This window comes from Molossus molossus, unplaced genomic scaffold, assembly GCF_014108415.1.
Source record: "Molossus molossus isolate mMolMol1 unplaced genomic scaffold, mMolMol1.p scaffold_m16_p_6, whole genome shotgun sequence".
In the NCBI taxonomy this organism is placed as follows: Eukaryota; Metazoa; Chordata; class Mammalia; order Chiroptera; family Molossidae; genus Molossus; species Molossus molossus.
Window position 1 is genome coordinate 21871493 of NW_023425399.1, and position 6694 is coordinate 21878186.

Sequence of the window (6694 nt, forward strand, 5' to 3'; positions counted from 1 at the left end):
TTTAAAAATAAATGAAAATAAAAGGCACAGTGAATATAATGCTTGGCATGGTATCTGGCCCAAAATAAACATTTAATAATAGTCATTATTATTATCAGACAGGAATTATCCCCATTTATAGGTTAAACAAACAAACAACTGACTCTGAGAAGTTGAATAACTTCCCAGTAGAACTGGGCCTCAAACCCCAAAGCCTGCCTCCAAATTCTTTTTCCATTATGCCAAACCACTTGGGTCATGTACATCTCTGCCTTTTTTGACAGGCTACTAACTGCAATTTTACTTGTCTTAATTGTGTAGTCACAGATTAAGACATTTTTAATCTTACTCCACTCTTTTTCTTACCCAATAGTATGGGGGGAGGATAACTAAATACATTAATGTGGCACAGTAGTTAATGACCACAGGAGAAAATGAGACCCTGTCTCTCATTGTCAATATGCTTAGCTGGTATAATTCCCTTCCTCTCCATCTTATTTGTTGCTTTTAAATCTGCTATAAGCTGGGCTGAGACAAGTATCTTTGTTTAAAGTATGTGTAGAAATAAGGAAGGTTTGAGTGAAAGTTTGAGGAGTTATCCTATTAACAAGATACAGGTTTCAATCAGTCATGGTCCCACCAGGAAAGATAGCATACTCCAGTCAGACTAATTCACAGAGGGTTTAATAAGGTTATTATAAAGAAAGATGTGGGCCCTGGCCAGTTTGGCTCAGCGGTTGGAGCGTCGGCCTGCGGTACAGAGAGACCTGGGTTCGGTTCCCGCTAAGGGCACGTACCTCAGTTGCAGTTTGTCCCTGGCCCTGGTCGGTCATGCGGGTGGCAGCCACTCGATGTGTCCCTTCACATCGATGTTTCTCTCTCCCTTCCTCTCTCTCCCACTCTATCTGTACAAAAAATAGAAAAATATCCTCGGGTGAGGATTAAAAAAAAAAGAAAGATGTGGGCCGGCCTGTGTGACTCAGTGGTTGAGCATCAACCCATGCACCAAGAAGTCACTGATTTGCCCTAACTGGTCTGGCTTAGCGGTTAGAGCATCAACCCGTAGACCAATGAGTTGTGGGTTCAATTCCAGCCAAGGGCACGTACCTCTGTTGCCATTCGTCCCCAGCCCTGGTCAGGGTCGTGCAGCAGGAGGCAACCTGTCGATGTCTCTCTCTCTCACGTCAATGTCTCTGTCTCTGTCCCTGTCCCTGTCTCTGTCTCTCTCCCTCCCTCCCTCCCTCCCTCCCTCCCACTTTATCTGAAGATAAATAGAAAAATATCCTCTGGTGAGGATTAAAAAAAAAAAGAAGTCGCTGGTTTGATTCCCAGTCAGGGCACATGCCCAGGTTGTGGGTCTAGTCCCCAGTGGGGAGCATGCAGAAGGCAGCCAATCAATGTTCTCTCTCATTGATGTTTCTATCTCTCTCTCCCTCTCCCTACCTCTCTCTCTAAAAATCAATAAAGAAAAAAAAAAAAAGGTGTAGACAGGCAGGGTATAAGATAACCACAAGGAATAGTTCTAGTACCCTGGTACAAGTGAGAGCACCTCTAGGCCCAAAGAACAAAGGAAATGGAACTTTCCAAACCTAGAAGGAGTGAGTCATGTAGAAAGAACCACCTTTAGAGGAATAGCAATCTTCACCAAAGAGACATAGCCAGCCAGAGACAATACCCATAAAAAGGGAGGTTAATTAATTCAACAACCTAAGAGGGGAAGGAAGCCCAATAATGTAGTAGTCTGTGTAGGTAAGTCAGCATCCCAGGGCAAATAACAGGGTGGGAAAGGATGGAGAGTGGATCTAGAGGAGCAAATGGAAGGCACCTAATTCAACCTCGAAGTCTTTCTGGTGCACTTTCTCATCCCTTTACCTTAATGGGTAAGTGCCAGATAAGGGAAGAGTTACTGAACATGACATTTCTCGCCCCTTTTAAATAGTAATGCACTGAGCCCATCTACCATAAAATATTTGTAAGCATGTTTTTCACTAGTAAGTATTGTCATTTACCATTCCACTTGTAATTGTTCAGAATTCTTTGAAGGTCCCATGATTTATAGGCCTTTCCCTGTGCTTATGAACTTTCTACTTACCTTGCATGGCACAATAAAACAAAATGCAGATACTACTGCCCTGGCCGGTTTGGCTCAGCGGTTAGAGCATTGGCCTGCGGTACAGAGAGACCCGGGTTCGGTTCCCGCTAAGGGCATGTACCTCGGTTGCAGTTTGTCCCCGGCCCTGGTTGGTCGTGCGGGTGGCAGCCACTCGATGTGTCCCTTCACATCGATGTTTCTCTCTCTCTCTGTTCCTCTCTCCCTCCCGCTCTATCTGAACAAAAAATGGAAAAATGTCCTCGGGTGAGGATTAAAAAAAAAAACGCAGATACTACTTATCAGAACCCTCAATAAGCTTATATTTAGGGGGGTTATATTCTAAAATAACCAAGAAGGTAGAATGAGGTAAGTGCCACCAGAGAGAAAAGAGCTGTGGTACTGTGAAAAGTTCTGGAACGGGCTTTCTAGCCATCTGGCCCCTGCCAGGCACAACTCCAGCCAGAACTCACTGTTATCCTATTAACAAACTATAGAAGCTTCAGTTAGGTTCCCTGCTGATCCAGATCTGGAGAACTACTCACCAAGTCCCCAAAAGCCACCAGATTTCCACTGTATCCTCAGCTAATAAGATCGACCCTTCCTCCTCCTGGAAAAATCTCCTCTACTTCCTAAGGATTGTTCAAATGTCATCTTACCTGAACCTTACTTGGACTCTTCAAGGAACCATTAGTTTATGCCTCCTCTGCATTCCCAAAAGCCTTTGTTTCAAGCACTTATTATCCATGTGCAGGATCCCCACTAGACTGTGAGATCTTTTTGAGAGAGAGAGATATATATATATCTTTTTTTATTGATATGAGAGACAGAGAGAGAGAGAAACATCAATTTGTTGTTCCACTTACGCATTCATTGGTTGATTCTTGCATGTCCCCTAATTGGGGATAGAACCCGCAACCTTGGTTCAATAGGAACAACCTCTAACTAACTGAACTATGTGACCAGGGCTAGACTGTGAGATCTTTTTTTTTTATCCTCACCCAAGGACATTTTTTGTATTTATCTTCAGATAGTGCGGGAGGGAGAGACTGAGGAAAAGAGAGAGAAACATTGATGTGAGAGATGCATATCGAGTGATTGCCACCCACCCGACCCCAACCATGGCTGGGGACAAACTGCAACTGAGGTACTGCCCTCAGAGGGAACCGAACCCAGGACTCTCTGGTCCACGGGCCAAGGCTCTAACAGCTGAGCCAAACTGGCCTGGGCAGGCTGTGAGATCTTAAGGCATCTTTGTATCCTCAGCCACTCACAGGTCCCAAAACAGAATGTGTCAAATAGTGTAAGTACTTTACATGTATTACCATATATATTATATTAACATATACATACTATCAATCATCACAATAAAACTGCAAATGAGGTAAGGAAGTCTCATCATCTCAATTTTATTGATGAGAAAAATAAAATGCACAGAATAAGTACTAGACCCCAACATTTCAACCTAAGCACAACTCCAGAATTGAATTTCAACAGACCTAATGGGTTGAGAAGGTCTCACTACAAAACCAATGGTCTCCAACCAAGGGTAGTTATTATTCACGCCCTGTGGTATGTAATGACAACACTGGACCCTCTAGTCATATTTGTTTTAGCTTAGCCTTTTGTAAAATGTCTATTTTTGCACACTATAAAATGTACATTATACAGACCTGGCCCATGTGGCTCAATTGATTGGAGCATCGTCCCATGCACTGAAAGGTCACGGGTTAGATTCCCCAACAGGCATAAACCTAGGTTTCAGGTTTGATACCAGGTTGGGGCCTGTAAAGGAAGTCAACCAATCGATGTCTCTCTCATATCGATGTTTCGCTCTCTCTCTCTCTCCCTTATCCTCTCTCTAAAAATCAATAGAACATATCCTTGGGTGAGGATAAAAAAAAAAAATGTACATAATACAGAGTACAGTCATCACTATAATGGTAATTTGAAACATTCACATAATGTGTGTGTATACTCAACCCTATTTACTGATAGAACACTAAAAACATTTGAGGCCACTGCTCTAGATTACTTCCCCCAGAGACTCTGAGCTCCTACAATCTCTCTGCACTGCACTTCAGTTAAAAACATTAGCCAAATGCTTAGACTACAGGTAAGCTTCTAGAGGCAAGAGTACTCTTCCATTCATTTTTGTAAGCCTACATCAGCACAGAGTCTGGTGCTTAGCAGATGGTCAATGCTGAATCTAACTGTATCATGAGAACCTCACTGAAAAAAATCCTCTCAATATTTTAATGCAACTTATGCCTCCAGATTAAAAGAAAATGTGTAAAAGCACACTGCCTAGGAATACAGAATTGTCTTAGAAACACCAAAATGTTTTAAATAAATATTATGTCCTCATTAGTTACATAATAGAACCAAAAATTGTACGTGGGGGCATACTTTAACCTGAAAACTGCATAAGGGAGATTTGGACACAAAAAAATGTAAATTCAAATAAAGGGTTCTTTCACTACAGAGATGGTGCACCTTTGTCAGAACTAAAGGTCACCTCTGTTGGGCCTTTCTTTAGTTATAAACTCCAAGAGGAAGGGAATTCAACTATCAAAAGATGCAAATGCAGCCCTGGCCAGTTTGGCTCAGCAGTTGAGTGTCAGCCTGCGGACCAGAGTCCCAGGTTCGGTTCCCGCTAGGGGCAGGTACCACAAAAAAAAAAAAAGGCTGCAAATGCAGACTTGACTATGAAGAGGCATCAGCTGGGGGGCATATACTTCTGCATTTCTTCAATCCGACATTTAATGGGTATCAAGCAAAGGAGAAGCTGTGTAAAAAGCCTCCTTTTTAGGTGTTTGAAGAAGATGGGTTTGAGGCTACATTCCATTGTAGGGTTTCTTCTGTTTCATCCTCCGAAAAATGGGCATTTTCAAGTACTTAACTCTTATTTATAAGTCACCAGGATTAAATGAGAGAAAACATGCAAAATGTATGTTTCTTCATTTACCATGTCTTCCCCCACCCCTACCTCACCCCACCCCCAACTAAATTCAAAGCCTGAGTTTGGTCTATCTAGTTTGTTGCTTTATTCCCAGGGCCAAGAATCGTACTTTTTACTTAATAGATTATTTAATAAATATTAAATAAATAGAATGCAAAAGGCAAGCTGCTCAAAAAATGTTGGCTGTTATTGCTATTGAAACGAGAAACAATTAAACTTTTATTGTGTTAAGAGACCCCACCCCTCCCCCAAGGATCTCACAATTCCTGGAGGAACACTAGATAAATGCCGGAATGGAGGTAAGAAAACCAACTGGATCATAAAGCAGGACTAAACGCAGACAAAATAAAATCTTAAATACACAACCACATCCCAATTCCAGGCTTTCCTGAGCGAGGTTCACCCTAGATAAGGTTTATTAGCGCTCACAATGACAGTTTTCACGCTGTGTTATGTGCCAGAGTCTGTGCGAAGCATTCTACTGGCTTCACAAAACCCAAGAACCGGAGTCGCATGGGGCAGTGAAGATGATCTTCACACCCCTATTTTACAGATGGAAGAACTGAGGCTCGTGGAGATCCGAGGTCGCAGCCTGTAAATGTAAGTGGGGAGCCGGTTTGCGAATCCAGACAGACCGACCCGTGAGCCTGCACTCAGCAGGCCCTTCAGAGAGGCCATCCTCGTCTCCTCCACCATCCGCCCCATAACCCTCGCAATTAGGAGTGTGTAACACTTCCCCAGGTGCTGGACTTAGTGGCCCGAGCGCTGGGAGAACAAAACAATCCTTGTCCGTGGGGAAGTCCGATGGACGTCGGCCCGGCCTGGGCTCCGAGGCCGCAGTCCATACAGTTTTCGCTCGCACCGTGAGCCCCGAGCCCTCTGGACGGCGCTGGAAGCGCGGGACAGACCTGGGAGCCCAGGAAGGCCCTGCACGTCTCATGACCTTCGATCCGCCGCCCTGGTTCGGGCCTCAGTTTCCCCACTCGGCCTGGCGCTGGGGGCCTCGCCGGAGCTCGCGGCCGTGGAGCCGCAGGCCTCTCACACGCCCCCCTCAGCCGCCCGCCTTCCCGTTCCACTTACGCTGGAAGGCGGCCGCTCCAGGGACGCCCACCATCGCCAAGTGCCTCTGTCGCGAGCCTCCCTCCTCCGCCCGTGGCCGGGGTCCCTCTCAGACACTGCCGCGGGACCGACAGCCAGCCGCCAAGCTCGCCACCAGCGCAGCCGCTTCAGCCGCTTCTGCCGCCGCCGTTAGGCCGCGCACCGCCCCGCCCCCCGGTGGGCCCGCCCCGCCCGCCGGGCACGCCCCCAAGCGCGCTCCCGCCCTCCAGACAAACGCACGCAGGAGCCCGGCCCAAAGACCAGCTTCCGTTAAACCCCGCCCCTTACTTGCCCCGCCCCTTCCGCGCGAACCTGCCGCCCTATCCCGAAGTATCCTTGCTCTCAAATCCTCCCCTCCTGCGTCACGCGCGTCTGTCACGCGTAAGGCCCTCTCTTCAAGCTCCGGGCTTCCTGCAGAGGCCTGAGCATGGGCCCAGGCCTGGGGGCGGGTGTGGAGTTCTAGGGGCGGGACTTAGGGGCGGAGCTTAGGGGAGGGGACAGAGCCTTACCTGAGTTCTACAGATTAAGGCCTAGTGGCCTTTGAGCTTGTTGTTGAGTAAGTCATT

General features: G+C 46.4%; 1 protein-coding gene across 2 annotated transcripts in view; it reads right to left on the reverse strand.

Annotated features, from left to right (window-relative positions):
• Positions 1–6127, reverse strand: part of CBFA2T2 (CBFA2/RUNX1 partner transcriptional co-repressor 2) — a 175643-nt gene extending 169516 nt beyond the window's left edge. For both annotated transcript variants that reach the window (XM_036244872.1, XM_036244871.1), the window contains exon 1: positions 6111–6127. The gene's annotated coding sequence lies outside the window, so the exon portion shown is untranslated. The remainder of the gene's footprint in view (positions 1–6110) is intronic.
• Positions 6128–6694: the final 567 nt, after the last annotated feature.